This window comes from Ranitomeya imitator, chromosome 1 (assembly GCF_032444005.1).
Source record: "Ranitomeya imitator isolate aRanImi1 chromosome 1, aRanImi1.pri, whole genome shotgun sequence".
Classification (NCBI taxonomy): Eukaryota; Metazoa; Chordata; class Amphibia; order Anura; family Dendrobatidae; genus Ranitomeya; species Ranitomeya imitator.
Genome location: NC_091282.1, coordinates 270,518,979 through 270,546,055, shown reverse-complemented (window position 1 = coordinate 270,546,055; position 27,077 = coordinate 270,518,979).

The following is a 27,077-nucleotide window of genomic DNA, read 5'->3' as shown; positions in this document are numbered from 1 at the left end:
CAAGACCAAAGAGCTTTCTAAGGATGTCAGGGACAAGATCATAGGTTGCAATAGGAAGAAAATGGAAGAAATACAAAATGCCTGGCAATCGATGCAAAATCTCACCTCGTGGGGTATCCTTGGTCATGAGAAAGGTGAGAGATCAGCCTAAAACTACACAGGGGGAAATTGTTAATGATCTCAAGGTAGCTGGGACCACAGTCACCAAGAAAACCATCGGTAACATATTACGCCGTAAAGGTTTAAAATCCTGCAGTGCCCGCAAGGTCCCCCTGCTCAAGAAAGCACATGTGCAAGCCAGTGTGAAGTTTGCAAATTAACATCTGGGTGATTCTGTGAGTGATTGGGAGAAGGTGCTGTGGTCAGATGAGACAAAAATTGAGGTCTTTGGCATCTCAACTCGCCGTGCTTGGAGGAAGAAAACTGCTGCCTATGACCCAAAGAGCACCATCCCAACTGTCAAGCAATGAGGTGGAAACATTATGTTTTGGGGGTGTTTCTCTGCTAAGGGCCCAGGACTTCTTCACCACATCAATGGGAGAATGGATGGAGCCACATACCGTAAAATCCTGAGTGACAACCTCCTTCCCTCTGCCACGACATTAAAAATGGATCATGGCTGGGTCTTCCAGCAAGACAATGACCCAAAATATACAGCCAAAGCAACAAAGGCGTGACTCAAAAAGAAGCACATTAAGGTCATGGAGTGACCTAGCCAGTCTCCAGACCTTAATCCCATAGAAAACTTATGGAGGGAATTGAAGCTCCAAGTTGCCAAGCGACAGCCTCAAAATCTTAGTGATTTAGAGATAATCTGCAAAGAGGAGTGGATCAAAATTCCTCCTTGCCTCCTTCCAGATACTGACGGACACCTTTGCCACTCTGGGGCAGGGACATTAGTTTGGTCCACCTATCGGATCCACACTTGATCTGTTATCTGCATAGGATACATCTCATACCCCTGAAGCGGAGTACTACTACTCGACCCTCTCCAACATATTATCCTCATTAGGATTGCTATATGGGATCCACGTTAGGACCTTATTTAAACCTTGAACCACATATTCATATTACTCCAAAAGAAGCATAAAAAAGCCAGATTAATGTTTTCAATTGCACACAGGAACAAAGACCATAAATTTTGGAGACGTATCCTGTGATCTGATGAAGCTAAAATAGAACTTTTTGGACACAATGACCAAAGTTACATTTGTAGTAAAAAGGGAGAAGCTTGGAAGCATAAGAACACCATCCCAACTGTGAAACGCGGGGGTGGCAGCATCATGTTGTGGGTTTGTTTTGCTGCAGGAGGAACTGGTACACTTCACAAAATAGATGGCATCATGTGAAAAGAAAATTATGTGGCAATACTGAATCAACATCTCAAGACATCAACCAGGAAGTTAATGACCCAAAGCATACTACCAAAATGGTAACAAAGTGGCTTAAGGAGAATAAAGTCAATCTTTTGTAGTGGCCTTCACAAAGCCCTGATCTGAATCCTATTGAAAACTTATGGGCAAAGCTGAAAAGGTTGGTGCGAGCAAGGTGACCTACAAACCTGTTGTGAATTCTGCTCTTGGGCTTCCTCCGGTGGTTGTAAGTAGCATTTTTGTGAGTTCTGCTCTTGGGCTCCCTCCTGTGGTTTTGAGTGGTATGGCTGCTTCTTGGATTTAGCTTCAGCAGCTGTTTTCACTGATCGTCTTTCTGGCTCGGCTATATTAGTCTGGCCTTATCCCTCATTCAATGCCAGTTATCAATTGTTCCTGCCTGGAGTCATTGCTCTGCGGTGGACTTTTTCTAGTTTTTATTACTGACCGCACAGCGTTCTGTCCTGTACTATTCTATCTAGCTAGAAGTGGCCTCCTGTGCTTAATCTTGTTTCATACTATGTATGTCATTTCCTTCTCCTCTCACAGTCATTACTTGTGGGGGGTGAATCTATCCTTTGGGGATTTTCTCTGAGGCAAGATAGTTTTCCTGCTTCTATCTTTAGGGGTAGTTAGCTCTTAGGCTGTGACGAGATGCCTAGGCAGAGTTAGGAGCATTCCACGGCTACTTCAAGTGTTGTGTCGAGCTTAGGGACTGCGGTCAGTATAGTTACCACCTGCTCAGAGCTAGTCGCATGTCGCTCCTTAATCACCAGACCATAACACAAACCTGGATCAGTTTCACCTGTTTTGTCAGGAGGAATGGATCCAAATTCCAACTATTGCTGTGGTTGTCCGGCACTGCTGAGGGTGTCTGGTGCTGTGGGTGTCCAGCGCTGCGGAGGTTACCAGCGGTGCTGCTGCGGGTGTCTTTGAGGTCTGAGATCTCATCTCCCGAGATCTTGATGCCGAGATCTCCATCTGCGCATGTGCTGCCCCCCGGCGGCTATTTTCCCAGAGTCTACCGCACAGGAAACCATGGAACTGCGGGGGCTCTGGCATTTCACAAAATGTCGGCAGTGCCCCCCCGAGGCACTGGAGACACCTACAGCAGCACCGAAGTCACCCGCAGCAGCACCATAGACACCTGCAGCAGCACTGCCGGACACCCCCTCAGCAGCCCCATACACCCCCTCATCCCAGCCAGCGACCTGCAGCAACGGTACCGGTAAGATATATCCGCATTATAAAATGGATCCACATATTCCCCCCAAATTTGGGGGGAAAAAATGGGTCTTAAAATCCATAAAATACGGTATATATATGTATATATACACAGTATATATATATATATATATATATATATATATATATATGAAAAAAAAGAAAGTATGACGGCACCAGTATGAGTGGTTAATGATGGTAATTGATATAGGCAAACAAGCTGCAAAAAATCAATGTTTCATGCAGCAGGCAGACAAACCGTGGATTAGAATCGCATAGTGGTGCACAACCAAGCAGCAAGTCATATAAGGGCGTCCAGAGAGAAAAAAAAAAGAAAAAAGTTGGCACTCACCCAGCGATGAAAGTAGAAAAGTCCTTTATTAATGGGTCCTGGACCCGTTGAAGCGCAGTCCGCGCGAAACGGCCGTCGTCCGGTTCCCTCCTCGCACCCTCTCGTTTGTACTGCAGCCCTACAGGCATGTCCACATCCCATTGTATGGATAAATAAAGGACTTTTATCGCTGGGTGAGTGCCAACTTTTTTCTTTTTTTTTTTTTCTCTCTGGACGACCCTTATATATATATATATATATATATATATATATATATATATATATATTAAATATACCCGTATTTTTTGGACTATAAGACGCACCGGACCATAAGACGCACCTAAGTTTTAAAGGTTGAAAATAGGAAAAAAAATATTTTGAAGCAAATAACGGGGTAAAATATTTAATAACATAATATTCCACCAATGCAAATGTAAACAGAACTCAGCAGCAACAACCATTACTGATTTAAGTACAGAAACTCCTCAGTCATCAGGGAACCCCAAGAACTCCTCCTCATCACTACTGTCCGTATTTAAGAAGCTCGGTTCCTCAGAATTACTAGTATCACTGTCTTCACTCTGTTCATAGAGGATGTCATCTTCAGAGCCATCTAAGGCATTGCTGATGCCACATTTTTTTTTTTTTTTTAAATTCGTTTATTAATTCCAGAATAAACTGCACAATACACACGTTTGCATTTGTCATTATTAGTAACAGTATGAAATACAGATAGGGGTCATGCATTATTATATCTAAAAGTATTACAAAAGTGACAAACTGTGTATGTTAAATCATTGACGTCTTATAAATCACCTAGTATACAACATTTAACTACATTAACTTAACAATAGCAATAATGCGCCGCCAAAGGAAAATTAATACAGATTTCACCCCGTAAGTGATGCCCCCCAAACCACGAGCCCAACCTCCACATAGTAGCCAAGCTAATGAGGATTATAAAGTATTATAAGAGGAGTTCCATCTACCCCAAATCTTTTCAAATTTGCCTGGGCATCCTCTGTTTTGATATAGTGTACGCTCATACGGGATAATCGAATTCACCAGATCAACCCAGGCTCTGAGAGACGGGCAAGAACCACCCATCCATCGTAATGCTAACACCTTTCGTGCCATAAAAAGTGACTCTCGTAGAAATATTCCGGTGCAATGATCCCAAGCTTCCGCATCCCACACCCCAAATAAGCAGATCAGTGGTTCAAGTGGGACAGGGATCAGTAATAAGGATGTTAAAAAAGACGTCACCTCACTCCAATACTGACGAATAACAGGGCATTTCCAAATCATGTGGATGAAATCCGCATCACCCGAATGGCACCTCAAGCAATCCGACGAGTGGAAGCGGCCCATTTTAAAAAGCCGTACCGGGGTCAAATAAGACTGATGCAGAATATATAATTGAGTCATTTTATTATTAATTGAGGGAGAGACTTTAGTTGGGGACTCCAAAATATCCTCCCATTCTTCTCCCGATACATCAGGAAGAAGTCCCTCCCACTTCCCTTTGACGGAATTTATAGTAGACCCATCTCCCATGGACAACAAATAAGTATATAAGGAGGAAATAAGTCCTTGAGGGCCCTGTGAGTTGAGAATACCTATCAAAGGTAAGGATGAAATAGCTCGATCCCCACCCATACTCCGCATATGTGATTGAAAGGCTGATCTTAGCTGTAAATAACGGAAGAACTGAGACCTCGGAACACTGTGGGTATTCTGTAATTGTACAAAGGATGCAAAGACCCCCTGGTTATATACATCTCTCACCGAGAGAACACCATGCGAGATCCAAAAATTAGTGGATGGATGGTTCAACAGTCCCGGAAAGTAACTATTATTCCATAGAGGCATTTCAGCCACTACATCTACAAATCCAGTAACTTTTTTAATTTGTCTCCATATTGATCGTGCCAGCCGGTGCAACTGCAGCAAACGGGGGGCATTAACTTTCTCTAGTTCTAGAAACCCCAGTGGACAATCAGCCCGGGCACCATGGAGCAAATGGCTCTCCGAGTTAGGCAGGGAATTATTAGGCATCCATTTATTTATCGCCTTGGCCTGGCCGGCGAGATAATATAAGTAGAAATCTGGCAAAGCCGCCCCACCCCCCTGCTTCGGCCTCTGTAATGTCGACAATTTAAGTTTGGGCCTAGTTTTCCCCCATATAAAGGATGTAACCAGGGAGTTTAACCTTGCGAAGAAGTGCTTGGGTATGGGCACGGCACTGTGCTGAAGGCAATAGTTAAGCTTAGGGAGTAGTATAATTTTAATTAGATTAATTCGGCCGGCAACCGAGAGCGGGAGTTTGTTCCAGGTTGTAAATTTAATTCTAACCAAATCTAATAGTGGGTAGATATTAAGTTGCAGATCTAATTGGCTGTATTTGGACATGTGAATACCTAAATATTTGAAACTGGATACAATGGGGAGCGGCGAGAGAGTTTCGAGGCAGGGTGCCTGGGTATGTGAGAGAGGGAACAAGGCAGATTTATCCCAGTTTATATATAGCCCTGAAAATTTACTGAACTTATCTATAGTCGCAATCACCTGTGGTAACGTTTCCTCTACTTTGTCCATAAATATCACCATATCGTCAGCATAGAGACCGATGGTATCCACTCGATCCGCAATATTTATTCCCTTAATACCATCAGAGGTTCTTATGCGTATTGCCAAGGCCTCTATTGCCAAGGCGAAGAGAGCCGGGGATAAAGGACATCCCTGGCGAGTTCCCCTATAAAGGGAAAAGGGCTCAGAAATGGTATTATTCACAACTATACGTGCCCTGGGCTTCCTATATAGTATATCTATCCCTCTTAGAAATTTGTCCCCAAAACCGTATTTCCTCAGACACGCAGATAGAAAGGGCCATTCGAGAGAGTCGAAAGCCTTGGCTGTATCTAACGATGCTAGTGCCCAGTTATTATCTGTTTCTAGAGAGCTATACTGAATCACTGATTGAACCCGTCTAATATTGATGGAGGTGCTTTTTCCAGGCATGAAGCCAGTCTGGTCAGGGTGTATAAGGTCTGATATGATTGCGTTCAGTCTAGTAGCCAGAATTTTAGTAAAGATTTTATAATCCACATTTACCAACGATATAGGACGATATGACCCACATTCCAGAGGATCCTTCCCCTCTTTCCTGAGCATAACAATATTTGCATCATAAAATGTTTCGGGCACAGGTCCTCCCTCCCATATTTCCCGAAGTACCTTCAATAAGAGTGGTGCCAGTTGATCACAGTATTTCTTGTAAAACTCAATAGGAAACCCATCCGGCCCAGGGGCCTTCCCAGTGGCCATATCCGCCATAGCATGTTCTACTTCCTCCATGGTAAATTCAGCGTCCATATAGGCCCGCTGGGTTGGACTCAACAAAGGAAACACTATATCTGATAGATAATCCAGACACTCAAAGACATCAAGACCACTACCAGATTTATACAGCGTCTCATAGTAATCATGAAAACACTGAAGTATCTTATCCGTGGAGGACACCAATGTGCCATCAAGTGTGCGGATTTGTAGTATAGTATTGGAGGTATTATGTTGGCGTACTAAGAAGGCAAGGAGTGTGCTAGCCTGGTTCCCTAGCTCGAAGTAGGATTGACGGGTAAAGAATAATTTGCGTTTTGACTTGGTGTCTGCATGTTGAACATATAACCTCTGAGAAGCAAGCCACTCAGCCCTGTTACCACTAGTTTGACTAGATATATAGGCAGCCTCCGAGTCTTTCAGCCGCTGCTCTATCTCATCATCTTCCCTCGCCGTCACCCTTTTAATGTAGGAAATTGTGGAGGACAAACACCCCCTTAAATAGGCTTTTAGAGTATCCCAAAACAAGCCAAGATTTTGGGGTTCCGGGTGAGTTGAATTAAAGCAATTCAGCTGGTCAACCGTTCTATCATTAGAATCCATTAATTTTAACCAAAAGGGGTTCAACTTCCAGGGCATATTATTATATGATTGGCCATATTTAAGTTTGAGGATAACCGGACTGTGGTCCGAAATCCCTCTACTGCCATGCTCAACACCATCCACCCACAGTGCCAGATTACTAGAACCGAATATGTAATCTATGCGAGATAAAGATTGCCTAGTGGATGAGTGGCAGGTATATCCTTTAGTCTCTGGGTGACGCACTCTCCACAAATCCAGCCATCCACTACCACCCATAAACAACGCCAGTTGGGAGGGGGGCCAAGACCGGGGATCCCCAATTGTCGCGTCATCTAATCTCAATCTGTCCAGGGACCCATCCATGACTAGGTTAAAATCTCCCATACAAATAACACTAGCATCAGGATAATTTAAGGAGAAACCCAATGCCATACGAAGGATCGAAGTACCAGCGGGGGCAGGGGGATTATAGATACATAATATCACATATTCTCGCGAGTTGATAAATGCATGCACAAAGACAAAGCGACCCTCCGGATCCCGCCGTGCCTCCCTGGCCTCCCATCTAACATCTCTATGTATTAACAGAGAAACCCCTCTCGAGTAGCTGGTGTGGAATGCGTGAAGAGACCACTGCACCCACGGTTTTTTTGTATATCGAGCTGTGTCTCTAGTCAGATGTGTCTCCACCAGTGCCACAATGTGTGGGCGATACCGTCTAATCTGCGAGAATACTTTAATTTTCTTCCGGGGGGTTTTGATACCTCGTATATTCCAGGTCATAAATATGATCTCAGATCCCATATTGATACTTAAAAGAAAGGAAGATGTGAAGTAGTACTCGGGTCCGGTTCAGAGGCACCAAACAAGGCTTAAAAATAGTGTTAGCGGCAACCATACACATTGAACAATCAAAACTAATACAAAAAACAACCCAACATAATGTAACTTTAACAGTAGAGAAGTACAATCCTGCACTCCTGTGATCAAATAGAAAAGGGGATACCCTCACTGACTCCAGCGTCCGGTATTAGTAATAAGCTCAGCACCCACACGAAGAGCTCCTTTTTCCCCCCATATTGCCATTGGACAGAAGAAGCCGATTAGGAGTCATTTACAGTGGACACCTTGTAGGACCGCAACCATTCAGTGACCTCCGCCGGGTCCGTAAAGAATAAGGAGGAACCATCATGGACAATACGTAGTCGAGCAGGATAAAGCATGGCGTAGATAATATTTTTATCCCGTAGTTGTTTCTTAATTTCCATAAACCGCGCCCGCTGCTTCTGAAGCTCCATTGAGAAATCCGGGAAAATTGATATGGTAGCATTGTTGAATTTAATAGGACCCTTCTGTCGCGCCAAGCGGAGAATAGCATCCCTATCCCTGCAGTTGAGGAGGCGCGCCAAAAAAGGTCTAGGCGGAGTTCCAGGGGGGAGAGGTCTCGCTGGGACCCTATGGGCCCTCTCCACCGAGAATGTTGAGGAGAATCCATTTCCCAGAGAGGTTTTAAGCCAGTCTTCCAAAAATTGTTCAGGTTGCTGACCCTCCGAGCGCTCTGGCAGGCCAATAATTCGAATGTTATTGCGGCGCAGCCTATTCTCCAGGTCATCTGCCTTTTGTTTCCAGGCGTTTATGGAACCGGCGACTTTTTTCAGAGTAGTCTCCATAGGGGTGATAGTATCCTCCACATGGGACACTCGTGTTTCAACCTCTGAAATGCGTCCTCTCATGGCCTGCATATCATGCCGCAGACGACCCACTTCAGTGTGCACGTCCTCTATCTTTTCAGTAAGGGACGATCTAGTGAGGGATATAGCCTGCATTAATTGCTCAGATGCTTGCTTAAGGGTCAGTTCCTCTTCTTGCTCTCCCTCCTCAATATCATCGGAGGGACGATTTTTACGCTGGGCCGGCGTAGAATTATTCCTGAGAGTACGTACATTATCAGGGGGATCCTCCCTGGAGTATTTCCTCAATTTCTCAGCAGCCCCTGCCCCTTTGGAGTGATACATGGTGGGCAGCAGAAGGAGCCACACAAGTCAGCGGGCACAGGATATAGGGCTGTTTTTTTAGAGAAAAAAGGGCCACAAAACAAGCAGCTGGCGTAAGGAGAGTTGTAAAAAGTATTAAATGTAGCCTGAGGTGTTATATATCAGGACAGGCCCACAGCCACCACAGGAGGACCAGCAGGGAGGGGGTTAATCCCTCCAAAGTTATGGCGCCAGTGAAAGAAATGTCTATCTGGCAGGGGGGGGCGCAGGGCCCAATCTTTCAGGGCACACACACCACGCCGCCCCTGTATATCCCGGGTTATCTGTTCACTTCTTGAGCAGCACCGTTAAAGTAATGAAGAGCGCCTCTTCCCTCACTGTCAGGGCGTGCGCACTGGTAATGGCCGCCGTCCCCTGCAGCCACTGCCGCCCGTCCCGGAGCTCTCAGCCCCTGCACTCCTATGCCACACAGCATTCACCGCCGAAGAGCGCAGCCCCACCGAGTCCACCAGAGGAGAAGCCGGGTGTCAGAAGAGGCCAGTGCCGCGTCTTGTCCCGCCGGAGCGCGTGCTCCAAGATGGCCGCCGCTGCACAGGTACCCTCCGTCCGCCCAGACCACTCACGGATTCCAAGTCCCGGGTCCTTACTGCAGCCTTTTGGGGAGGTCACCTGACTCCCGGGGGTCCCAGGCGCCAGTGCCAGCCGATACCGCTGGCAAATAAGGGGTCTTAATGGCAGGATACAATCAGGATGGCCGGAGCTCTCACGAGGCACGTCTTTCCTCCTCAGTTACATAGCCACGCCCCCGATGCCACATTTTTTGAAGGACTTCACAATGGTTTCATCCTTAACGGACTGCCATGAGGTTTTCACCCACTCACAAACTTGGGTGATTGTGGGTCTCTTCATTCGTCCAGTTGGTGTCAGATCATGGTTTTCAGCAGCCATCCATTTATTCCACTCTTCTCTCATGAAAACTTTAAATGGCTTGTTGATGGAAACATCCAAAGGTTGCAACTGACTGGTAAGCCCCCAGGAATTACGGCAATATGGGTTTTCTCTTCTTTAAATCTCCTTTTTGTGGCTTCAGTGATATGTGCCCTAAACTGGTCCAGCACTGATAGAGCAGTTTTTTTCAGGAACCCTCCAGGACGTTTGGACCACACTTTTTCTATCCATATCTTCATGCCATTTTCATCCATCCATCCCTTGTCGTGAACATGGACAATGACTCCTTTTGGGATTGCCTCTTTTGGCATGGTTTTTCTCTTGAAAATCAGCAGTGGAGGCAATTTGGTGCCATCTGCACAGCAGGACAACACAACGGTATAATGGGTTTTCTCATGCCCTGACGTCTTCACGGCTATAGTTTTGGCACCTTTCACATCAACCGTTTTGTTTGACGGAACATCGAAGGTCAACGGGACTTCATCCATATTGCCAATCTGAGTCATTTCATATCCATTTTTCTTTCTTGCTTCCAGTACAAATTTGTGAAAAGACACAATCTTGGTTTCGTATTCTTTAGGCATTTTTTGTGCAATCCTAGTTTTTGTGCGCATAGCAAGGCCACATCGCTTCATAAATCTATAGCACCATGATGGTGTTCCTGAGAAGTCCTGAATGCCTTTCTCTGCAGCAAGACGTTTAGCTTCATAAATGATCATTTTTGTCGATACAGAATATCCATTGTTCCTGTGACGTATGATCCACACTTTCACATCCACTTCTAAATGTGGCCACTTTGCAGCATGCCCACGTAAACATTTTTTATCTTTGTCCATTTTTTGAAGCTGATCCTCCTGTTTCCTCCATTCCCGTATCATTTTTTCAGTTGGAGGTGGCCCAAAGTGTTTCTCCGCTGCCCTGTTCCCATGTTCTTTGGCGTACTTCACTACCTCCAGTTTAAAAGGGATTTTATATGAAATCCTTCTCTGCTTTGACATCTTTCCAGGAGAGTATGGTAACGTACGGTATCTTTCTGCAAGAAAATACAAAATTATGGTATCAGTACGGTACTTTGTACTGCTGCTGACACTGTTATGGTGGGGGATCTGCTGCTGGATGGCCAAAGGTAGTGCTACACTCTTTTACCGAACAACACCCCACCAAGGAGAACATTTGCAAGGAGTTTGTATGTTGTCCCCAGGTTTGTGTGGATTTCCTCCGTATTCTCTGCTTTCCTCCCACACTTCCAACATATACAGATAGAGATATTGTGAGCCCCAATGGGGACAGTGATGATAATGTCTGTAAAGCGCTGTGGAATAGGATAGTCGAATATACGGTACCGTAGGCAATGCATAAAAAAAAATACGGTAATACCGATACCGTAATTGACCACTACCGTAACTCTGTGGTACGGTAATTTTTCTGTTCACCGTATGTGTGAGGTTTTTTTAGCAAGCTGGAATTTTTATTGGTACCAATTTGTGGTATGGTACCGTAGTTACGGTATGATTTTCAATCACTTTTTTATGCGGCGGGATGAAAAAAAAGTGTGTGTACAGATTGGTGACATCTTGTATTTTTTGATGGGTTAAAAGGGTTTTTCTGGCACCGTTTGCTTCAGGATTGGGAAGTGAGTAGTGCTGACATCCTACCATCAAAGTGAACCAAGGCATCGGCATGACACTGTAGTTACCGTACCAATCATGCATCTGTCCACATGTGAATGCAGCTCACCTCCCAATGCGGAAGTACCGTAAACTCTACGGTATAAAGGGAACCTGACAGCTGATACATGCTACCGTAATCCACGGACAGCATGTATCAGACACTGGCTGTATGATCTACCGTACCGAAAGCCAGGTATGGTATGCTTCACTCTGAAATGCTACAGCGTTTCAGAGAAAAACACACTGTATCGTACCTTTGGCTTTTCCCCTCCTGCTGCCAATCACTGACAGGTCTCTTCCTGTATGCGCACGCAGAAAGAAAATTGTCACTCATTGGGAGCAGATGGGGAGAAGCGGCTGGGGACCTGTCTGACTAGTCTTTAGGTGGCTTTTAAAGTACGGGCTGTTCAATGCATAGTCAGCATGTACGGTATTAGCGTAACAGTGGGCTGTATGACTTTAGCCACTTTTTTTTCCTCTGAAATGCTGTGGCATTTCAGAGAAAAAAGTGGCTAAAGTCATACAGCTTGCTGCTACACTAATGCACGCTGCCTACGCATTGGACAGCCTACGGTATATTTAGAAAACATCACCTTTAATACCGTATGTCATAGGTGCCATTTATTGTACGGTATGTTTCCACGTTCATTCAGGAAACGCAGTGCTTTGGAGGCAGCGGATGCCCCGCTCCACCCAAAGCATCACCCCCTGTTGTATGCGTAGTGATTCCAAATGTGTTAATTGAGCACATGTGGAAGCACCGCATCATATTCATTGACTGGTATGTACGCAAGATAGACATGCTGCAGTCTATAGAGACGCGCTGCATGTCCGGATACACAGGGCCGCCGTATGCGGCCCTGCACGCATAGTGGAGATGGGATTTCATAAAATCCCCTCCACTATGCTGTAACATCTGGACGCTGCGGATTGGACGCTGTGGATGTACGCAGCTTCCAATCCACAGCAAATCCGGATGTATTATGCCACATGGAAACAGGCCCTAACTCCCAACATGCAGCTCCTGTAAGATGCTGGGAGTTAGGCTAAGTTCACATTGCGTTAATGGGTGTCCGCTAGCGGACTCCGTTACATGGCAAAATTGTCGCAATTAGTGCCATGTAACGGGTCCGTTAGCGCACCCATTGACAGCAATGTGCTAACGGGTCGCCAACGCATCGCTAGCGCGTGCCATTTTCGGCACGCGCTAGCGATGTCCCGCTATTTTCAGACGGACCTTGGACGCTGCAAGCAGCATCAGAGGTCCGTTCCTTGCTAGCGCAGATCGGGCATCTGCGCTAGCGGGATCGGCAAACGCGATCCCTAAAGTGACATTGCGTTAGTGCAATCCGCTAGCGCTATGCGCTAAACGGATTGCCCTAACGCAATGTGAACCTAGCCTTAGAGTTCACGAGTGTGAGTGTTTTAGTGTAACTTTTTTTTTTTTTACTTTTAATGCAAATTACCGTGAAGGGAAGACATTTTCCTATCCAGATCACGAGCCGCAGTGACAGTAGCTGATGAGACAGGGCCAGTACATCACTGCAGCACGTGACCGGATGTGAGACCTCCTACTTCCTGTTGCCGCAGTATACCGATTCAGTACAGCGGCTGCTCTAAGACCTCCAGGAGCTGCTCCACCGACAGACCTCAGCGACTCCGCCGGCGGCTCCCACGATGCTGCTCCACCGCCGGTGGCTCCACCAGGGCCGCTGCACTGCTGGTGGCTCCCGCAGTGGCCGCTGCACCGGACTCCGCCGGCGGCTCCCCCACTGCCGGTGGCTCCGGCTGGTGGTTCCTGCAGTGGCCGCTGCACCGACTCCACCAGCGACTCCGCCGGCGGCTCCCCCACTGCCAGCGGCTCCGGCTGGGCCGCTGCATTGCAGGCGGCGGTCGTAGTGGCCACTCCAGCAGGGCCACTCCGGACAGACCTCTGCCGGCGGCTCCCACACTACCGCTTCACTGCCGGCGGCTCCGGCTGGGCCACTGCACTGCAGGCGACTCCCGAAGTGGCCGCTCCGGAACAGAGCTCCGTGACTCCACCGCTGGCGGCACTGGCAGGGCCGCTCCACTGTCGGCGGCTCAGGGAGTTGCTGTAACACCGCCGGCGGCTCCCGCAGTGGCCGCTCCACCGCCGGCGGCTTTGGCAGCGCTGACAGACCTCCGTCCCAGCTCCTGCGAACCCCATCTAAAGGTACATTCCATCTATACGATGCACCCTCATTTCTCCCCCAAATTTGAGGGGGGAAAAGTGTGTCTTATAGTCCGCAAAAAACAGTATATACAAATTTGAATACTTAGCCTTAATTACACTTGTGAAATATTTATGTTATCACAAGGGTAATTACAGCCTACAGATAAAAATTTGTATACAACTCTATTCAATTAATGGTATGTAGAGGTATTGTAGGGCTGGAAACACTTATATAACTGCAATATTATGGCTCTATTTAGGTTAAATGTAGATTTTTATATTTTTATAAGTCTTATTCAGACATACAATTTTTATGTATGAGTGATGATTTAAAAAAAATTGCACTTGTAACTTTAAAGGGAATCTGTCACCCCCTAAATCAAGGGTGAGGTAAGCCCACCGGCATCAGGGGCTTATCTACAGCATTCTGTAATGCTGTAGATAAGCCCCCGATGTATCCTAAAAGATGAGAAAAAGAGGTTATATTATAACACCCAGGGGCGTTCCCGCTGCTGGTCCAGGTCCGGCGCCTCCTATCTTCTTCAGATAACGTCCTCTTCTTGTCTTCAGGCTGCAGGCGTACTTTGTCTGCCCTGTTGAAGGCAGAGCAAAGTACTGCAGTGCGCAGGCGCCGGGAAAAGTCAGAGAGACAGGGCAGATAAAGTACGCCTGCAGCCTGAAGACAAGAAGAGGACGTTATCTGAAGAAGATAGGAGGCGCCGGACCCAGACCAGCAGCGGGACCGCCCCTGGGTGAGTATAATCTAACCTCTTTTTCTCATCTTTTAGGATACATCGGGGGGCTTATCTACAGAAATACAGAACGCTGTAGATAAGCCCCTGATGCCGGTGGGCTTACCTCACCCTCGATTTTGGGGGTGACAGATTCCCTTTAACAATAGCCTATGGTGCCATCCACATGTCTGTAATTATTCATGGACAGTGCAGACCACAGAAAATCATAGACATGTTTGATTTTGATCCAAAATGTGGATCAAAATCGTCAATGCAAGTTTATGGGTCTGTGAAAAAATTGGTCAGCTCTTGCATAACATCCAAGTGTTACGTGATTTTCATAGGCTGTCAGAATGGAGAAACTTTTTTCCCCCTAGGTACAAGAAAGACTGATGACACTGGACCAGACTGTCAAACTCTGATCATAGTCTGATTAAAAAAATTGGTCTGCTTTACTTGTAGGTGGAAAAATCGTACATCTATATGAGGATTAAATCAGATAACAATGTGCCTGTACATGATATTAAACACTAAATCTGTGGGAAACTTAGTGGTGAGTAGAGTTGAGCGACCTTGACCTTTTTAGAGTCGAGCCGGGTTTCGCGAAACCCGACTATCTCAAAAGTCGGTCGAGTGAAATCGCCCGATTATGACGTAAAGTCGGGATCGACCGAAACACGAAACCCAATGCAAGTCAATGGGGCAGCATAGTCGGCAGTGAGTGGGGGCCAGGAAAACACCTAGAGTGCCCATTTTAATGTCAAAACCATCCATTCTTCTTAATGAAGCTTGTCAAGCGTAATTTACCTTATAATAATTGGAAGGCATTTGAAATTGGGGGTCATTTGGCTAAAGTTGTGGTGGGTAGGGCTGGTTCAAGTAATTAGTGGGCCCAGGAAATCTGGACCACGTCACGGCAGTGGAGCAGGGAGAGGTAAGTATTTCAACTTTGCAAGTGCTGTGAACCTGAGCAAGCAGGGGGGGCCCACTCGTTGGCATTGGCACTGGCACAGGGCCCCTCAAAGTACAGCGGTGTGTTTGCACGGCGGGGGAGCCTCCCACCGGCAGCAACACTTTTGCGTACCATGAGAGGCCCTGTGCCAGTGACGTCACCAACTAGTATTCCTCCCCCCACCTGATGAAGGAACCTGCACTTTCATCTGCACCTTCCTGTTTGTCCCCGTGTAAGGTGGTATGGTATGCGGGAAGGGGGACCTGACTTTCAGCAGGGTCACAATCTTGCAGTGTAGCGTGCACGGGAAATGTTGCGTTATGGGTCAATGTACCAGCAGACTCATCTATCACTGGCTGGGCAATGGGCAGGATGAGGAGGAAACACAGATATAGGCCCAAAGAATAAAGTGGGCTAAATGCAGTTCAAAATTGGTAACACAGGACTAATCAGGGGGCATTGCAGTGGAGGACAACTGGAATGAGAGGCTGACACAGAGAGTAGGCCCAAATCAGTAAGTAGTCGAAATGCAGTTCAAAATTGGCAACAGTAGTAAACAGGCGGCACAGCTTTGTTCAGTGGAGGAGAACAGCAAGGAGTGGCAGACACCGATAGTAGGCCCCAACCCAACTAGTAGGCCAAATGCAGTCTAACATTAACACCTACTTAACGAGCGCCTGAAAACGGAATTTCAGGACAGGAAACCAGGAGAACAGCAAGGAGCGGCAGACACCGATAGTAGGCCCCAAACCAACTAGTCCGCCAAATGCAGTTGTTCCGTTTAACCACAATTTAATGAGAGCCTGAAGATAGAAGTTCAGGAAAGGCAACCTGGAGAACACCTTGGAGTGGAACACACCATCTCTCTACACCCCATACCCAATTTGTAGGCCTAATGCAGCGTAGTTTCCAACAACTACTAAACGAGAGCATGATGATCGAAGCATTGGCGAGGAAACCTGGGGAACACCTTGGAGTGGAACACACCATCTCTCTACAGTGGAACACACCATCTCTCTACACCCCATACCCAATTTGTAGGCCTAATGCAGCGTAGTTTCCAACAACTACTAAACGAGAGCCGGAAGATCGAAGCTCAGGAAAGGCAACCTGGAGAACACCTTGGAGTGGAACACACCATCTCTCTACACCCCATACCCAATTTGTAGGCCCAATGCAGCGTAGTTTCCAACAACTACTAAACGAGAGCCGGAAGATCGAAGCAATGGAGAGGAAACCTGGGGAACACCTTGGAGTGTAACACACCATCTCTCTACACCCCATACCCAATTTGTAGGCCTAATGCAGCGTAGTTTCCAACAACTACTAAACGAGAGCCGGAAGATCGAAGCAATGGAGAGGAAACCTGGGGAACACCTTGGAGTGTAACACACCATCTCTCTACACCCCATACCCAATTTGTAGGCCTAATGCAGCGTAGTTTCCAACAACTACTAAACGAGAGCCGGAAGATCGAAGCAATGGAGAGGAAACCTGGGGAACACCTTGGAGTGGAACACACCATCTCTCTACAGTGGAACACACCATCTCTCTACACCCCATACCCAATTTGTAGGCCTAATGCAGCGTAGTTTCCAACAACTACTAAACGAGAGCCGGAAGATCGAAGCTCAGGAAAGGCAACCTGGGGAACACCTTGGAGTGGAACACACCATCTCTCTACACCCCATACCCAATTTGTAGGCCCAATGCAGCGTAGTTTCCAACAACTACTAAACGAGAGCCGGAAGATCGAAGCTCAGGAAAGGCAACCTGGGGAACACCTTGGAGTGTAACAAACCCTCTCTCTACACCACGGAAGGGCTGATTCTTAGGAAGGAAGGCTGTCAGAAAGAAGCAGGGCGCGTCCGAGGGTGATTATATTCTTATTAGGTATATACTCACCCTCGGACGCGCCCTGCTTCTTTATTTGTAATGAATGTTTATTTGCAATGTGGTTTTGACTTACTCTATTTTTTTGGTAAATAATGATTTTATTATTTTCATTGTTTTGCATCTTCTTGGCAATAATATAAAGAAGACGCGACAGGACAACACTCGGTGGATGCCATATCTGTGTTTAAAATTGAAAAAACCTTTCAGTTAACTACTTGCAGTAGAAAGTTATTGTAGCCGGTGGCCATTTTTAGTACTGTACCAGATTTTTGTTGTATGTGTTTGTTTTTAATGTTAAAATGTCTGCATTTGATATCTCTCCAGTATTTTCTTTTTTATAAGCAAAATACTTATTTTTATATTTTCTGATGTTGGTTCCAGGGGTACACGGGCAGCAGTGGTGTGGTCAGTGGAGGCCTAGTGGAAGGAGTGACCGCAGACAGGCATCGAAGGCCTAAAATAATAACACATGGCTGTAGGCAATTTTAAATTGGTTCCAGGGGTACACGGGCAGCAGTGGTGTGGTAAATGGAGGCCTAGTGGAAGGAGTGACCACAGACAGGCATCGAAGGCCTAAAATAATAACACATGGCTGTAGGCAATTTTAAATTGGTTACAGGGGTACACGGGCAGCAGTGGTGTGGTCACTGGAGGCCTAGTGGAAGGAGTGACCGCAGACAGGCATCGAAGGCCTAAAATAATAACACATGGCTGTAGGCAATTTTAAATTGGTTCCAGGGGTACACGGGCAGCAGTGGTGTGGTCAGTGGAGGCCTAGTGGAAGGAGTGACCGCAGACAGGCATCGAAGGCCTAAAATAATAACACATGGCTGTAGGCAATTTTAAATTGGTTCCAGGGGTACACGGGCAGCAGTGGTGTGGTCAGTGGAGGCCTAGTGGAAGGAGTGACCGCAGACAGGCATCGAAGGCCTAAAATAATAACACATGGCTGTAGGCAATTTTAAATTGGTTCCAGGGGTACACGGGCAGCAGTGGTGTGGTCAGTGGAGGCCTAGTGGAAGGAGTGACCGCAGACAGGCATCGAAGGCCTAAAATAATAACACATGGCTGTAGGCAATTTTAAATTGGTTCCAGGGGTACACGGGCAGCAGTGGTGTGGTCAGTGGAGGCCTAGTGGAAGGAGTCACCGCAGACAGGCATCGAAGGCCTAAAATAATAACACATGGCTGGAGGGAATTTTAAATTGGTTACAGGGGTACACGGGCAGCAGTGGTGTGGTCAGTGGAGGCCTAGTGGAAGGAGTCACCGCAGACAGGCATCGAAGGCCTAAAATAATAACACATGGCTGTAGGCAATTTTAAATTGGTTCCAGGGGTACACGGGCAGCAGTGGTGTGGTCAGTGGAGGCCTAGTGGAAGGAGTAACCGCAGACAGGCATCGAAGGCCTAAAATAATAACACATGGCTGTAGGCAATTTTAAATTGGTTCCAGGGGTACACGGGCAGCAGTGGTGTGGTCAGTGGAGGCCTAGTGGAAGGAGTGACCACAGACAGGCATGGAAGGCCTAAAATAATAACACATGGCTGTAGGCAATTTTAAATTGGTTCCAGGGGTACACGGGCAGCAGTGGTGTGGTCAGTGGAGGCCTAGTGGAAGGAGTGACCGCAGACAGGCATCGAAGGCCTAAAATAATAACACATGGCTGTAGGCAATTTTAAATTGGTTCCAGGGGTACACGGGCAGCAGTGGTGTGGTCAGTGGAGGCCTAGTGGAAGGAGTCACCGCAGACAGGCATCGAAGGCCTAAAATAATAACACATGGCTGTAGGCAATTTTAAATTGGTTCCAGGGGTACACGGGCAGCAGTGGTGTGGTCAGTGGAGGCCTAGTGGAAGGAGTGACCACAGACAGGCATGGAAGGCCTAAAATAATAACACATGGCTGTAGGCAATTTTAAATTGGTTCCAGGGGTACACGGGCAGCAGTGGTGTGGTCAGTGGAGGCCTAGTGGAAGGAGTGACCGCAGACAGGCATCGAAGGCCTAAAATAATAACACATGGCTGTAGGCAATTTTAAATTGGTTCCAGGGGTACACGGGCAGCAGTGGTGTGGTCAGTGGAGGCCTAGTGGAAGGAGTCACCGCAGACAGGCATCGAAGGCCTAAAATAATAACACATGGCTGTAGGCAATTTTAAATTGGTTCCAGGGGTACACGGGCAGCAGTGGTGTGGTCAGTGGAGGCCTAGTGGAAGGAGTGACCGCAGACAGGCATCGAAGGCCTAAAATAATAACACATGGCTGTAGGCAATTTTAAATTGGTTCCAGGGGTACACGGGCAGCAGTGGTGTGGTCAGTGGAGGCCTAGTGGAAGGAGTCACCGCAGACAGGCATCGAAGGCCTAAAATAATAACACATGGCTGTAGGCAATTTTAAATTGGTTACAGGGGTACACGGGCAGCAGTGGTGTGGTCAGTGGAGGCCTAGTGGAAGGAGTAACAGCAGACAGGCATCGAAGGCCTAAAATAATAACACATGGCTGTAGGCAATTTTAAATTGGTTCCAGGGGTACACGGGCAGCAGTGGTGTGGTCAGTGGAGGCCTAGTGGAAGGAGTCACCGCAGACAGGCATCGAAGGCCTAAAATAATAACACATGGCTGTAGGTAATTTTAAATTGGTTACAGGGGTACACGGGCAGCAGTGGTGTGGTCAGTGGAGGCCTAGTGGAAGGAGTAACCGCAGACAGGCATCGAAGGCCTAAAATAATAACACATGGCTGTAGGCAATTTTAAATTGGTTACAGGGGTACACGGGCAGCAGTGGTGTGGTCAGTGGAGGCCTAGTGGAAGGAGTGACCGCAGACAGGCATCGAAGGCCTAAAATAATAACACATGGCTGTAGGCAATTTTAAATTGGTTCCAGGGGTACACGGGCAGCAGTGGTGTGGTCAGTGGAGGCCTAGTGGAAGGAGTGACCACAGACAGGCATCGAAGGCCTAAAATAATAACACATGGCTGTAGGCAATTTTAAATTGGTTCCAGGGGTACACGGGCAGCAGTGGTGTGGTCAGTGGAGGCCTAGTGGAAGGAGTGACCGCAGACAGGCATCGAAGGCCTAAAATAATAACACATGGCTGTAGGCAATTTTAAATTGGTTCCAGGGGTACACGGGCAGCAGTGGTGTGGTCAGTGGAGGCCTAGTGGAAGGAGTCACCGCAGACAGGCATCGAAGGCCTAAAATAATAACACATGGCTGTAGGCAATTTTAAATTGGTTCCAGGGGTACACGGGCAGCAGTGGTGTGGTCAGTGGAGGCCTAGTGGAAGGAGTGACCGCAGACAGGCATCGAAGGCCTAAAATAATAACACATGGCTGTAGGCAATTTTAAATTGGTTCCAGGGGTACACGGGCAGCAGTGGTGTGGTCAGTGGAGGCCTAGTGGAAGGAGTCACCGCAGACAGGCATCGAAGGCCTAAAATAATAACACATGGCTGTAGGCAATTTTAAATTGGTTACAGGGGTACACGGGCAGCAGTGGTGTGGTCAGTGGAGGCCTAGTGGAAGGAGTGACCACAGACAGGCATCGAAGGCCTAACATAACAAAAATGTCAATACAATGGTATTGTCAGTGGCAGGCATTGAAGGATGTCAGCGCATAGACTAAACATTGGTGGAGCTGTGAGATAATTTTGCAAGTGGTAAGAGCACTGTTTGAGCTGGGGTGGGGGGAAACTGTCTTGTGGCCGGCGGTACAGGCCCAGGGCCCCTCATATTACAACGGTGTGTCTGACGTTGGGTGCGCACCACCACCGCCAGAGACACTTTATTGTACTAGGAGGGACCCAGTGGCAGTGCCGTCGACCAAAAGCGGGCTCACCCACCTCTTCAGACAAACTGCACTCTCACGGGTGCTGTCGCCAAGTGTCGATACCACGGCCCCGTGTGGGGAGTTTGGCCATTTAGTGAGGTGTAAACATGTCGTATGCTGGACAATCAGGTGCAGAAAATTACGAGATTGGAAAAGGCATTCAGAATAGTCCACAGGAAAGACCTTTTCATAGGAAAGCTAGGTGTCAGCCGGGCAAGGTGGGGCAAAAGATTTCGAAATCCAGTTGTGGTTCATTTTAATGAAGGTTAGATCATCTACATTTTGGGTAGCCAGACGAGTTCTTTTTTCTGTTAGTATTGAACCTGCAGCACTGAATACTCTTTCTGATAGGACACTAGCTGCCGGGCAAGCAAGCTCCTGCAATGCATATTCTGCCAATTCTGGCCAGGTGTCTAATTTTGATGCCCAGTAATCAAATGGGAATGACGGTTGAGGGAGAACATCGATAAGGGATGAAAAATAGTTTGTAACCATACTGGACAAATGTTGTCTCCTGTCACTTTGAATTGATGCTGCAGTACCTGTCCTGTCTGCGGTCATAGCAAAATCACTCCACAACCTGGTCAGAAAACCCCTCTGGCCAACGCCACTTCTGATTTCTGCCCCTCTAACTCCTCTGGTCTGCTGGCCCCTGCAGCTCGTGTGAGAACGATCACGGGCGCTGTGTGCAGGGAATGCCAGAAGCAAACGGTCAACAAGAGTTGATTGTTTGGTTGCTAATATTAGTTCCAAGTTCTCATGTGGCATTATATTTTGCAATTTGCCTTTATAGCGAGGATCAAGGAGGCAGGCCAACCAGTAATCGTCATCATTCATCATTTTAGTTATGCGTGTGTCCCTTTTGAGGATACGTAAGGCATAATCCGCCATGTGGGCCAAAGTTCCAGTTCTCAAATCTGCGGTTGTGCTTGGTTGAGGGGCAGTTTCAGGCAAATCCACGTCACTTGTGTCCCTCAAAAAACCAGAACCCGGCCTTGCCGCGCCACCAATTTCCAGTGGCCCCGGAAAAGCTTCCTCATTAAAAATATAATCATCCCCATCATCCTCCTCGTCCTCCTCCTCCTCTTCGCCCGCTACCTCGTCCTGTACACTGCCCTGGCCAGACAATGGCTGACTGTCATCAAGGCTTTCCTCTTCCTCAGCTGCAGACGCCTGATCCTTTATGTGCGTCAAACTTCAGCAGACGCATTAGGGGGATGCTCATGCTTATTATGGCGTTGTCTGCACTAACCAGCCGTGTGCATTCCTCAAAACACTGAAGGACTTGACACATGTCTTGAATCTTCGACCACTGCACACCTGACAACTCCATGTCTGCCATCCTACTGCCTGCCCGTGTATGTGTATCCTCCCACAAAAACATAACAGCCCGCCTCTGTTCACACAGTCTCTGAAGCATGTGCAGTGTTGAGTTCCACCTTGTTGCAACGTCTATGATTAGGCGATGCTGGGGAAGGTTCAAAGAACGCTGATAGGTCTGCATACGGCTGGAGTGTACGGGCGAACGGCGGATATGTGAGCAAAGTCCACGCACTTTGAGGAGCAGGTCGGATAACCCCGGATAACTTTTCAGGAAGCACTGCACCACCAGGTTTAAGGTGTGAGCCAGGCAAGGAATGTGTTTCAGTTGGGAAAGGGAGATGGCAGCCATGAAATTCCTTCCGTTATCACTCACTACCTTGCCTGCCTCAAGATCTACAGTGCTCAGCCACGACTGCGTTTCTTTCTGCAAGAACTCGGACAGAACTTCCGCGGTGTGTCTGTTGTCGCCCAAACACTTCATAGCCAATACAGCCTGCTGACGTTTGCCAGTAGCTGCCCCATAATGGGAGACCTGGTGTGCAACAGTGGCAGCTGCGGATGGAGTGGTTGTGCGACTGCGGTCTGTGGATGAGCTCTCGCTTCTGCAGGAGGACGAAGAGGAGGAGGAGGGGGTGCGAACGGCTACAGCCAATTGTTTCCTAGACCGTGGGCTAGGCAGAACTGTCCCAAACTTGCTGTCCCCTGTGGACCCTGCATCCACCACATTTACCCAGTGTGCCGTGATGGACACGTAACGTCCCTGGCCATGCCTACTGGTCCATGCATCTGTTGTCAGGTGCACATTTGTGCTCAAAGATTGCCTGAGTGCATGGACGATGCGCTCTTTAACATGCTGGTGGAGGGCTGGGATGGCTTTTCTGGAAAAAAAGTGTCGACTGGGTAGCTCGTAGCGTGGTACAGCGTAGTCCATCAGGGCTTTGAAAGCTTCGCTTTCAAATAACCGGTAGGGCATCATCTCTAACGAGATTAGTCTAGCTATGTGTGCGTTCAAACCCTGTGTACGCGGATGCGAGGCTAAGTACTTCCTTTTTCTAACCATAGTCTCATGTAGGGTGAGCTGGACTGGAGAGCTGGAGATCGTGGAACTAGCGGGGGTGCCGGTGGACATGGCAGACTGAGAGACGGTGGGAGATGGTATTGTTGCCACCGGTGCCCTAGATGCAGTGTTTCCTACTACGAAACTGGTGATTCCCTGACCCTGACGGCTTTGGCCTGGCAAAGAAACCTGCACAGATACTGCAGGTGGTGCGGAAAATGGTGGCCCTACACTGCCGGAAGGGATGTTGCGTTGCTGACTAGCTTCATTGGCCGAGGGTGCTACAACCTTAAGGGACGTTTGGTAGTTAGTCCAGGCTTGCAAATGCATGGTGGTTAAACGTCTATGCATGCAACTTGTATTGAGACTTTTCAGATTCTGTCCTCTGCTTAAGGTAGTTGAACATTTTTGACAGATGACTTTGCGCTGATCAATTGGATGTTGTTTAAAAAAATGCCAGACTGCACTCTTTCTAGCATCGGATACCTTTTCAGGCATTGCAGACTGAGCTTTAACCGGATGGCCACGCTGTCCTCCAACAGGTTTTAGCTTTGCCACGCGTTTTGGGCAAGATACGGGCCCGGCAGATGGAACCTGTTGCAATGTTGATGCCTGCTGCGGCCCCTCCTCCTCCGCTTCAGAACTGCTGCCGCCTGCACCCTGTTCCCCCAATGGCTGCCAATCGGGGTCAAGAACTGGGTCATCTATTACCTCTTCTTGTAGCTCATGTGCAACTTCGTCTGTGTCACCGTGTCGGTCGGTGGTATAGCGTTCGTGATGGGGCAACATAGTCTCATCAGGGTCTGATTCTTGATCAGCACCCTGCGAGGGCAATGTTGTGGTCTGAGTCAAAGGACCAGCATAGTAGTCTGGCTGTGGCTCTGCATCAGTGCACTCCATGTCAGATTCAACTTGTAATGGGCATGGACTGTTAACTGCTTCACTTTCTAAGCCAGGGACGGTATGTGTAAAGAGCTCCATGGAGTAACCCGTTGTGTCGCCTGCTGCATTCTTCTCTGTTGTTGTTTTTGCTGAAGAGGACAAGGAAGCGACTTGTCCCTGACCGTGAACATCCACTAACGACGCGCTGCTTTGACATTTACCAGTTTCACGAGAGGAGGCAAAAGAGCTAGAGGCTGAGTCAGCAAGATAAGCCAAAACTTGCTCTTGCTGCTCCGGCTTTAAAAGCGGTTTTCCTACTCCCAGAAAAGGGAGCGTTCGAGGCCTTGTGTAGCCAGACGACGAACCTGGCTCCACAGCTCCAGACTTAGGTGCAATATTTTTTTTCCCACGACCAGCTGATGCTCCACCACTACCACTACCCTCATTACCAGCTGACAATGAACGCCCCCGGCCACGACCTCTTCCACCATACTTCCTCATTGTTTTAAAAACGTAAACAAACTAACGGTATTTGTTGCTGTCACACAAATTACACGGTGAGCTATAACTTCAGTATGATTTAGCTACCCCTTTACAGGTGAGTGAGACCACAACGAAAATCAGGCACAATGTTACACACTCTGTTGTTGGTGGCAACAAATGAGAGAGATGCCACACACACAGGACTGTCACTGAAGCACAAATGTAAATATTAATCTCCCACTGATTTGATTTTTTTTTTTTTTTTCAGGGAGACTTTAGGAAAAAAAAAATAGAATAAAATGATTTTTTCAGGAAGAATTTAGAAACCAAAGAAAATAAAATGATTTTTTCAGGGAGAATTTAGAAAACAAATAAAACAAAAAAAGGCTTTCTATGGCCCACTGAGTGAGAGATGACGCACACAGGAGTCAGGAGTGGCACACAAGCCCAGAGGCCAATATTTATCTCCCACTGATTGATGTAGTGATTTTTTCAGGTACATTTTGGAACCCAAATCAAGCTAAAAAAAATAATAGGCTTTCTATGGCCCACAATTGGAGAGAGAGAGAGAGATGGCACACCCAGGAGTCAAGACTGGCACACAAGCAGAAAGGGCAATATTAATCTCCCACTGATTTGTTCTTTTTTTTTTTTTTCAGGGAGACTTTAGGAAAAAAAAAATAGAATAAAATGATATTTTCAGGAAGAATTTAGAAACCAAATAAAATAAAATGATTTTTTCAGGGAGAATTTAGAAAACAAATAAAACAAAAAAAGGCTTTCTATGGCCCACTGAGTGAGAGATGACGCACACAGGAGTCAGGAGTGGCACACAAGCCCAGAGGCCAATATTTATCTCCCACTGATTGATGTAGTGATTTTTTCAGGTAGATTTTGGAACCCAAATCAAGCTAAAAAAGATAATAGGCTTTCTATGGCCCACAATTGGAGAGAGAGAGAGAGATGGCACACCCAGGAGTCAAGACTGGCACACAAGCAGAAAGGGCAATATTAATCTCCCACTGATTTGTTTTTTTTTTTTTGTTTTTCAGGGAGACTTTAGGAAAAAAAAAATAGAATAAAATGATTTTTTCAGGAAGAATTTAGAAACCAAATAAAATAAAATGATTTTTTCAGGGAGAATTTAGAAAACAAATAAAACAAAAAAAGGCTTTCTATGGCCCACTGAGTGAGAGATGACGCACACAGGAGTCAGGAGTGGCACACAAGCCCAGAGGCCAATATTTATCTCCCACTGATTGATGCAGTGATTTTTTCAGGTAGATTTTGGAACCCAAATCAAGCTAAAAAAATAATAGGCTTTCTATGGCCCACAATTGGAGAGAGAGAGAGAGATGGCACACCCAGGAGTCAAGACTGGCACACAAGCAGAAAGGGCAATATTAATCTCCCACTGATTTGTTTTTTTTGTTTTTTTTCAGGGAGACTTTAGGAAAAAAAAAATAGAATAAAATGATTTTTTCAGGAAGAATTTAGAAACCAAATAAAATAAAATGATTTTTTCAGGGAGAATTTAGAAAACAAATAAAACAAAAAAAGGATTTCTATGGCCCACTGAGTGAGAGATGACGCACACAGGAGTCAGGAGTGGCACACAAGCTCAGAGGCCAATATTTATCTCCCACTTTTTTTTTTTTGTTCCAGGGAAAATTTATAAACCCAATAAAAAAAATAATAAATAGGCTTTCTATGGCCCACTATCTGAGAGACAGAGAGAGATGGCACGCTTAGGACTGGCACACAAGCCCAAAGGCCAATATTAATCTCCCTTTTTTTTTTAAGGGAGAATTTATAAAACCAAAAAAAAAAAAATAAATAGGCTTTCTATGGCCCACTATTTGTGAGAGAGATGGCACGCTCAGGACTGGCACACAAGCCCAGAGGCCAATATTAATCTCCCACTTTTTTTTTTTTTTTCCAGGGAAAATTTATAAACCCAATACAAAAAAAAATAAATAAATAGGCTTTCTATGGCCCACTATCTGAGAGAGAGAGATGGCACGCTTAGGACTGGCACACAAGCCCAAAGGCCAATATTAATCTCCCACTGATTGATTTATTGATTTTTTCAGGTAGAATTTAGAACCCAAATAAAGCAAAAAAAAAATAAAAATGGCCTTTCTATGGCCCACTGAGTGAGTGATGATGCACACAGGAGTCAGGAGTGGCACACAAGCCCTGAGGCCAATATTTTTCTCCCACTGATTGATGTAGTGATTTTTTCAGGTAGATTTTAGAACCAAAATCAA